Source organism: Boleophthalmus pectinirostris, unplaced genomic scaffold (assembly GCF_026225935.1).
Source record: "Boleophthalmus pectinirostris isolate CB_2022bp ecotype Guang Dong unplaced genomic scaffold, ASM2622593v1 HiC_scaffold_12, whole genome shotgun sequence".
NCBI classification, from domain to species: Eukaryota; Metazoa; Chordata; class Actinopteri; order Gobiiformes; family Gobiidae; genus Boleophthalmus; species Boleophthalmus pectinirostris.
This window is the reverse complement of record NW_026571018.1, coordinates 29782139-29793071: the sequence shown is the minus strand read 5'-3', so window position 1 is coordinate 29793071 and position 10933 is coordinate 29782139.

The window sequence follows — 10933 nt, the reverse complement described above, 5'->3', positions numbered from 1 at the left end:
ACTTCCTCAGCTTTAGCATTCAGCTCACGGCGGTGAAAAGCTGCATTAGCTTTAAGTGACACATTAGCTGTTCACAGGACAAGGCCGGGCTTATACACTCACCTTCACAAAGACGCCACACTGATTCATTCATTCACTTTCTGTTCCTGTGTTGTCTGGGTCAAACTGCAGACTTCAAATGAGACCAAAGAAGAGCATTTATATCATCAAAAGAATCCAAGCATGTCCACATTTGTCAACCAAATTAGAGATGGACTTTTGGCTCTTTTATGGGATCCTAATCTGTTTGGATTTGCTCCTTTCAAAGACTCGTTCAAAAGACTGGCTATTTTATTATTCATTTCTATGACCGAACAACCAGTTTTGTTTCAGATGGTTCAAAGTTAGGGGAGTGTGTTTACCTTTTGAAATTACGCATAATCTAAAAATAAAAGTTTCACTTCAAAAATAATAATTTAAAAACTGTTATTACAAAATCTGTTTTTGTGCACAAAGCTGTTACTCATGTTGACTTCTTCATTTCTGTGCTGATTCTTGAGTTGGTTCAGGGTAAATATGTTTTAAAATTTATACAGATATGAAAGAAAAATATTCTGTTCTTTTAAAAAAATGAAGAATTGCTTCCAACTGTTCACAGAAAGGAATCGTTCAAAAGAGCAGCTCATTCATGAATGACACATCACGAAAACAAATTTTAGAAGTTGTTTGGGAACAGAAAAGTCTCAGATGAATTTGTTAAGTGACAAGATTACACAGTATCAAAGCCAAATAGTCAGTCAAAGATAATGAAGACCTGTTGTGTAATCTTAGTTGATAATGTCAAATTTTAAAAAAATGCTGTTAAAGGTAGCCATTAAACATGCATCGTGTAACTTTTCTGGTGGACCCTCCCCATCACCTGCTTGTTTCTATGGAGATGTCATTGTCCTGCCTGGAAGGTTCCACAATATGACATTAAACAGCTCGACCTTACGGTTATTAAATTACACCTGGGTTTATACATCATAAAACACACATTCTGACCGTCGGAGGTGTTGCCTCTCCACAGATCTGACTTGTAACTTGGCTTGATGTGGTCTCCAAGATAGAAAGGTATAAAGCAATAACATCTCCATGGAGAAAAACATTTGATGGACCCTTGATGGACCCTGGAAAAGTGACACAATGTACCTTTAACTTGAAAACTACCACTACATGACATCACAAGGTGGAACAGAGCATTTTGAGCTTTAGAGATGTAGACAGACTAATAATAAATAATAATTTTGATGAAGTAACAACATAATATTGTGACTTAAAGCTCACGAGAGTCCGTTTTGCGTAATATACAACTTTTAAAGCAACACTGCGTAACTTTCTGGAGGTCCGCACATCCTCTAAAACCACACTTTGGAACATTTTCCTTGGAGTTAGATACTTTTACGGATCAGACTTTCACATTTGTAGCTTTAGTTTTCAGCAAACATATTCATAAGTTTGCGCAGACTGTGCAGTCCAGTTCCAAACCTGTCTGCCAACAAGCAGTCTGGCTTTTGTTCCCTTTGTTCTGAACGCCCAATGAAAGAAAATCTCCAAATTCAGATTACGCATTCTTATTTTTACAATGGGTAAAGACTTCTACAGTCGCTACGGATTTACTCCACAGAACCGTGTAATTCAGAAGATTAGTACTTTGTTTTGTTATGCATGCATTTAACACCCAGAGCTGAATTTGAGCTACTAACTCGTGTTTTAAAGAGTCCATTTTATTTTCTGATGGATATGGTGTAATTACTGGAGTTGTGTTTTTGTTCCATGTTTAACACACAAATCCGACACATTTAGGTTAAGCTCTTCTCTCAATCAGAAAGCACTCTGTTTCACCTTGTGATGTCATGTGGTGATACAGGACTCCACTCCTCCACTGTGTTTTTAAACTTCATGCACCTTCACTAGAAACATTTCGATAATCTCAGCCCTGAATTTGCCAACCTCTCCTGAACAAAAGGTAAAAGGTAGGGGTGTAAGGATATCCAAGTCTCAAGATACGATATCATCACGGTATGACTCTTACAGTACGATATTTATTGCGATATCATGGGAAAGCTCACGATATGTTGGGGAGGTTCACGATTAGGGATGTAACAATATCCAAATCTCCATCCATCCATCCATTTTCGTCCGCTTATCCGGGGCCGGGTCGCGGGGGGAGCAGCCTAAGCAGGGACTCCCAGACTTCCTTCACCCCAGACACGTCCTCCAGCTCCTCTGGGGCTACCCCGAGGCGTTCCCAGGCCAGCCGAGAGACATAGTCCCTCCAGCGTGTCCTGGGTCTTCCCCGGGGCCTCCTCCCGGTGGGACATGCCCGGAACACCTCCCGAGGGAGGCGCCCAGGAGGCATCCGGAACAGATGCCCGAGCCACCTCAACTGGCTCCTCTCGACGTGGAGGAGCAGCGGCTCTACTCCGAGCTCCTCCCGTGTGACTGAGCTCCTCACCCTATCTCTAAGGGAGCGCCCAGCCACCCTGCGGAGGAAACTCATTTCGAGCGCTTGTATCCGCGATCTCGTCCTTTCGGTCACTACCCAGAGCTCATGACCATATCCAAATCTCTCGGTGCGATATTTTCACGATATACATCTCAAGGTACGATATTTATTGCAATATTTTGTGGAGGCCTCGAACAAACTGTTAATATGCTACTTTTTCCTCTTAAAATGCCTTGACAAGACTTAATCCAAAAAAACAAGATTTAAAAGTGCTTAGAAGTGTTATTTCTTCATGTAGTCTGCACTGAAATGGAGCAAAGGATCATGGTCGATGTAGTTCCCTCTGTCTTTTTTTTAGCTATTGCTGCACCATAACAAAACGACTTGTAATCCGTTATTGTGATGGTCCATGATATTATTGTGAGAACTGTCACAATATGATATCACGATATTTCGGTTATTGTTACATCCCTAGTAAAAGGTATAGTGTGTTAACTTGAAAAATGCAGCTTCATGACATCACAAGTTGGAACAGAGAATTTTGAGCTCAGACTAATTATAAAATAATAAAAGGATTACTCAAAAGTGTAAACAAAACAAAACACAACTCCTTTGATGTTTTTTATTGAGGTAACCACAGGCGCTGATGTATGTTCTTTCAGGTGGGGGATAAATAGGGATGTAACGATATCCAAATCTCTTGCTACGATATTTTCACGATATGCATCTCAAGGTACGATATTTATTGTGATTTTTTTTATTTTTTTTACTGTAGATAGGGCACGTTTCTGCTTTTAAAAATACCTTGGTGTGAATTATTACCGTCATCATCCCAAGAATTCAAGTTAAAAACATATTTCTTCATGTTGTTTGCACTGAAATGAATCATGGGATATGTAGTTCCCGATGTTTATAAGCTGTTGCTACTGTAAAACAAGGCATTTAATCAAAGGAACTTGTGATTCGATATATTGTGACAGTCAAAGATATTATTGAGAGACTTTTAATGATACGATATCTATGGAGTAAGAAAGCTGTCAAAAATATTTGTGCGCATAAAATAGAAATCCGTGCGTATTTGGGAAATCCCTGCATATTTGGCTGTAGTTGCGCATAAAATAAATATTTGTAAACTCTCAAATGAGTCCAGTCGTACATAAAATATATTGTGTGTATTTTATCCATCAGAATACGAATTGAAAAATTACGACATCATGAATTACAATCACGAAATGAAAACTTACGATTACGCTTTCATCTGTACGAATACGAATTCACAGACGGAACTTTACTGTCAAAAATACATCATCACTTCACAGACATTACCTATCGAGCAGAAGAAACATCGATCAAGATCAAGACTGCGCATGCTCAAGTTTGTAGCAGAGGGTAAAAACAGAGTAATAGCACAAGAAGCTACAACAGCGACCAACAAGTGGGTTAATTAAAATCTATTGTAAAAATGTCTTGAATTCGGGAACCGAATGCTGCTGTATAATATTGTGTAGAAACACCTCCTTTGAACGGGAAATTGCACCTATATGTTAGATAACATAGTGGTAGCCAGTTGGCTAACATCCGACGTAACGTTATCCCAGGGCTAATTAGCAAATGTCAGGTTCTCTGTAGGTTTAGATTAAAACATTGACGACTACAGCCACAGCGAGCAAATATGCACGGATTTCCCAAATACGCACGGATTTCTATTTTATGCGCACGAATATTTTTGACAGCTTTCTTACTCCATAGATATCACGGTATTTCGGTTATTGTTACATCCCTAGTGACAAATGCACACATTCCACCTTCTTTTGTGCATTTCTTGTGCGATCCCCGTCTATATAGTGGCTCACAGACGGGGCTTTCACTGAACAATGGGTCCGCATAGTTTTACATCTCCACTAGAGTTTGTGACTGTGCTGTCCGTTTGGATTTCCTCACATCCTAGTCTCACTGTCTCTGGTGTTCTGGCTCTTAATGACCCAAATGCTCATGTTTGAATGAATAGCGTTAGTTTTGGCCCGTAGGCTGTTTTGTTCTGATCTCTGTTTTGCTCACAGTCAAAGATTTAATCATTATCACACGAGGGGAAAAACAGAGCCTCAGTCCTCAAATCAGACCCACAGAGACTCAAATGACTGACAGCGCTTAGAGAGAGAGAAGCAAGAGACACTAAGTATTCATTGTAAGTGCGCACTCTTAAAAATATAGTACATTTAAGATTGGGGAAGATTCAGGTGGGCGCTCGGAGATTTATGCGGCTGCTTTGGCCCCTGGGCATGTTATAATGTTGTATGGAGGTAACAGCATTATAACATGGCTAGAGGCTCACAAGAGTCAATTTTGCATAATGTAGGACCTCTAAATGGTTTCATCATTTCAACATGAGTATCCAGAAGGACAAACATGCAATTCTGTCTCATACATATGTATAAACAAGAATGAATGAGGTACAAAATGTAAATCAACCTATATGACATGGCTACAGTTGAATCAGTCTTGAATCAGTTCTTAATCTGTGCTTTATATTACAAGGTTTAAAAGTATAATAAAGCCTCAGACAGACACGAGCCTACAGTTAGTCTCATGAACCTGGGGAATGTTGATGTCATTAGATGTGAGGTATCAATTCAAATAATAAAAAACCTGTTTACTGTTGTAGGTTGGTAGACAGGCTGGATCCACCTAGTGCCTTCGCTCAATTTCAGTTCTCTCCAGCGACTAAGTCAGGAATCAATATACACTAGATGGTTCGTAAAAAAACCCGGAAGTGTGAGTTTGGGCGTGTCAGGGAATTTACCCTAAGACATCAATTTACATTAAATAAAGACACACCAAAACGAGACAGTTAATTTACTTGCGCAAGGAGAGAAAAGCTGTCATCTACGCCGTCTGACCCTACTTCTCTGACAGCTACTCCCCAACAGCAGCTTTTATTGAAGTCATTTCACAGATAACAATACAGTACATTATGTTAAACTCATGATGTTTACCATTACGTTGTTTCTCCCGGTACATTATCTTAATGAGTCAGCCGACACATCAGCAAGATCACCTGATACAGCTTGAACACAACAAAACAAGACAAAAACAAAAAGCCAATGTTGCTTTTTGTCAGAACGGAAAAACCCAAAAACGCAATTGTTGATAACTCTAATCACACACACAAATGATTATGATTTTCATAATATTTAAAATAACACAGAAATTCTTTCACAGGGCGCCAGCCAATCAGCGAAGAGTCATATATTTTGTGTTGGCAACGATTCCCGGAACAAAGAGAATGTTTGGTGAATTTTATCAAGGGGAAAGACATTATTGCTATTCTTCCTATTGGGAAAAGCTTAGTATACCAGTTAGTCCCGTTAGCAGCGCATTACATACATCACGACCAAATAGCGGCGATTGTTTAAATTTAAAAAAGTACCTGCCTACTGCCGAGCGAACGAATCCTAATGCTGCGAGGTCAGACGGTTTCTATGAAGTGAAACCGGCTGATGAATCAGGCTAGTAGGTTGGGAGAATGTGAAGAGATTTTGTGCCCCTTTAAATAGAAAGGTCTATTTTTAAAGTCACTTTGTTCAGCCTTGGGTTGTACATAAGGGATTCATTTGTTTAATTTGTTGCCTATTTAACTGAGTTAGGGCAGAAAATGCGATTAGTGAAAGTAGATAGTAGCAGTAACTGAACCTAATGTGTGTAAACACGGCAGACTCTGGGGCTCTGCCACTGTGAAACACATCAGTGGAGAACAAAACAGCTACACATTTTTATTTGTTTTTATCTAGCCGCACACATTAAATTTGGCTTTAGGATTGCAGCTAAATTAGAATCTGTTTGTTGCTATAGAAGCTTTATATCTGAATGTATTTAACTCCAGTTTAAGATTCACATCACGTTAACACTAAACACAAAACTCTCCAGAGGCAAATTGTGGCAAAATCGATCAAACTGTTAAAAGTTAAGGGTTCTAAGGTACTTCTTCTGTTACTTTCTGGTGAGGGCTGTGCCACCTGCTTGTCTCTGTGGAGATGTCATTGCTTTGCCTGGAATGTTCCACAGTATTTTTTATTAAACATGTCTGCATACATGGTGCACCTTTAAGGGCTTTTTGCAGGCTCATATCCTTTTGTTCAGTGCCCTCATTTGTAATGGCATATATTTCATTGTATTACCCATAGTCTGTATCAGATCCAGTCAAATAAAGCTCACTGAGGCTGCAGTGATGTGGCAAATTTGGAGCAGAAGAATATTTCGTAGCAACTTTTGGACAAAATAGCAAAGTGAAAACAGCAGGAATATGTAGAGCAGGTCACAACGAACATTTAAAGACCAAAATAAGAAACCTGACAGCAGCAGTTACAGAGAGAGGTGCAATGTTTATTTTCAATACAAAGTGAATGGGAACCAGGATTAATGGAGCTGAAAGTAATGTGTGTATCATTTGTTCATTCATTTTTCAAAATAAAGCCAAAAACAAGAAAATGAAAAAACAACTATTTTCTTCATTGTTTGTCTCAAAAACCAACTTGATAAAACAGATGATGGCAGAATGATTTTTATTTATTTATTTTTGTTTCAGTTTTAAATTTTGCGTTTAAATTAATAATAACAAATAATGAAACAGTTTCCCATTTCCGTGACTTAAACTGCGATGCCGGACTTTTGCACCACATATGGACTGAACCAGGAATGAACCAGGATTGAATCAGGATTGAATTAGGATTGAATCAGGGCTGAACCAGGCCTGAACCAGGTCCCAGTCTGGTCGTGGTCTGGTTCCGGTCTTAGTCCTGGTCTCAGTCCCTGTCTCAGTCCTGGTCTGGGCAAAGTCTCAGTCCTGGTCTCAGTCCCGTTCTGGTCCCGGTTTCAGTCCTGGTCTGTTCCTGGTCTCAGTCCTAGTCTGGTCCCAGTCCCAGCCCCAGTCCCCGGTCTCAGTTCTGGTCTGGTCCTGGTCTTGGCCCCGGTCTCGGTCCTGGCCTGGTCCCTGTCTGGTCCCAGTCTTGTCCCGGCCTGATCCCGGTCTGGTTCTGGTCTCAGTCCTGGTTTCAATCCCAGTCTGGTCCCAGTCTGGTCCTCGTCTCAATCCTGATCACCCGACAGTCTACCTGGGTGCGCCGTCCCGACACTCAGTCCTGTTTCAGTCCTGTTTCAGTCCTGGTTTAGTCCTGGTTCAGGTCCGTATGCGGTGCAAATTTGTCACGGAAATGGGAAATGGTTATCCTTTTTTTTTTTGTTGTTGTTGTTGTTTTTAACACATTTAAACACAAAATTGAAAACTGAAAAAATAAATCATCTTTTTTTTTTTTTTCTCCATTTTGGTTTTGAATAAGGAAGAAAGATATATATATATATATATATATATATATATATATATATATATATATATATATATATATATATATATATATATATATATATTTTTCTTATTTTTGGTTTTATTTTGGAAAAACGAATGAACGAATGATACACGGATTGAAAGTGCGCCCATGCTCACTTTTCGATTTGGAACGCATCGGAAAGCAAGTTAGCAATGTCCATTTATATATACAGTCTATATACAGTATTAACACACAAAACACATTGTAAAATCTCAAAGTTCAGCTCCAGTATGTCACCACAATACATTTTCAGTTTCTTCTCCTCTGAAAACCTCCTGCTGAGTCCATCCATCTCCTCTGACAGTACAGAAAAAGTCCTCTCTGTGACAATGGTCTGTATTTGGACAGGACAGGCCCAGGGTGCTTCTTCTTCTTTGGCTTTTGTGGCGCGCATAATGTGTATGAGTGATGGACCAGGGCGGAGCATTGATCTGAGGAACACTGTGAACCTATTACACTAGCCCACATCTGTCAGCTCCACCACGGCCTCTCTGCACGCCTCCCCACATCGATTCAACTGAGACACCAGTGATGTTGATATAGATTGCTGTTGCTATGGTACAGTGAAAATGCCATTATTGGTACGACAGCATTTGAATACAATGTTGGAATATACAGTAGTTTTATAGGTTGCTTGGAGGTCAGTAGACCAGAGCACTCATGTAACTGTCCTATATTACTCAAAATGGGCTCTTGTGAGCTATTGTCTGTGTTATAATGCTGTTACCTCATCAGAAACATACCCAGAGTTGTATTTTGTTTCATTCACATGTTTGAGTGATCCATTATTATTCATCTGTACATCTCCAAAGCTCAAAATGCTATGTTCCAACTTGTGTGACTTGCAGTAGATTTCAAGTTAAACAGCTACCTTTTACTTTTAGGCCCCATCCACACCAGTATGTGTTTGAGTCATTTTCGTTGCGGATGCTGTGTTCATCCACACTAATCCGATGAAAAACGGCTCCAGAGACGGAACGATCTGGTGTTATCAACTCCCATGAAATCATCTGAGTATGGCTCTGATCCAGCACTGTGTGGACGCCTGAAAACTTTGATACGCTGAAGTAGGAGCTCTAGTTGCCGTCCTTATTGGACCATGTCACTGTGACTTGTGCCTTCCTGATTCGCTGGGTTTGTGACATTAATCATGAGATGCTATTGTGGAAAACAGTTTAAAGAAACCATAGACAAATGGGAAAGAGTGTAGCTCGAACTAGCCGCCATGCTCGTCTTAAAATCCAGTGTTACATTCAGTAACAACTGAACCTTGTCGCCGGGCCACGAAAAAACTGTTTTCACGCTTGCCATCTTCCTCGGCTCAGTGATTTGTTTCAGTGTAAACGTAACTTTTGTTCAGTAGAGCTCCAAATGATTCTAGTGAAGTTTACAACTCAGCCTAAATATGCAAGGTTTGAGGTTAAACGTGTGAATGAAACAAAACACAACTCCAGGTATGTTTGTGACGAGGAAACAACGTTATACATCAGAAAATCAGAAAACAGTGTAATATGGGGCCTTAAACTATGAACTAACTTTAAGATACTTTTTGATAAAACCAGTGTTGCAGCTCCTTGGTGGAAGCGCTCATCCACTACACCATTATTGTGTCCTTGCCTAGTATGAATGTGGCATGTGGGTGAGTTATATTAGTGGTTATAGAAGGACAAGTTATATTCATGAATTCCAAAGCTCATAGATTAAGCGTGCACTATGTAACTTTTTGGCTGGGGGTCCATCACCTTTTTGTTTCTATGGATATGTCGTTGTTCTGCCTGGAATGTTCCATCGTATGTCATTACCATACATTTATAAAATTAGATGGTTTTATAGCTGAAAAATACCTAGAAAATCATGCATTCTGACTGTGAAACTGTGACTTGGTCTAGTTTGGTCCTTCATGAAGATAGAAAAGTTTAATACCATAATGTGAAACAATCCAGACAAAGCAATAGCATCTCTATGGAGAAAAGCATTTGACGGAGCCTCCATCAGAAAAGTTGGACTTTAAACAATAAGATTAGAGCAATATCCTATTCCCATACCACAGAAGGTTAAGTTGCTCTCTATTTGTCCTTACTGACAGAAAAGTTACATAGTACAACACCTTTAGCCTTGGCCTTATTTTGTGTGGGTCAGTGGTTATTTGTTTTGGGCTTCTAAAACTCTAAATTGTCCATGAACTCCAGCAATAAAATCCATTTACTCTGGAGTGTGGCACTGCAAATATTAGTTCATTTGACAAAGACTTTCTGGTCTGCCCAAAGGTTCTCCACCATAAATAATTTAGTTATCAAAAGACACGGTGATAGTGGGCAACGGTGGCTTAGTTGGTACAGTGCTTGTCCGCTGATGCAAAGGTTGGTGGTTTGAATCCCACTTTGGATGTAAACATCAGTGGTAGAGTGGTCAGATCTGCTACAGGTTGGTGGTGTGACTCCAGGCAAGAAACTTAACCAGTCCCCAATGCCTGTGTATAGTGTGTGAATGTGTGCATGAATGTGTGAATGGTTCCTTGATGTAAAGCGCTTTGAGTACCCTGAAGGTGGAAAAGTGCTGTATAATAATGTGTCTATTAACTGCAATTTCATTTTATTTTGTGCAAATGGCTGTTTACACAAAAATGTCTACAGAAGCAGTGCATTCATTTTAGTGAATCTACTATTTCTATCAATTATGATTTTCTTGAAAATAGCTTTACCTTGACAGACAGCATCCTCAGTTCTTGGTAATACTTTTATAACTGAGTATTTCTACATTTACGGTATTTATGAACATTGGGCATTTCTGAAATACTTGGGGAAAAAAAGGTATTCCATGAAATAGTAGTTGTTGATGCATTCTCGCCTGAGTGAGTGTAATGGTGCAGTATTTGGAGTGTGAAGCATGTCCACACAGATGCTGATGCTGTGACAGATGGCTCTTCATTATCCACACATTACACAGCTCATATTTACATGGCTCTGGGACTATTGCTGTCTTCTGTCCTCACTTGAACCGCCCTAAGTTGTGTTTTTTATTAAAGAAGGTGTATATTTTCATTCTATGGGGTGTTAACTGCTAACACATATGATATTTAGATCGC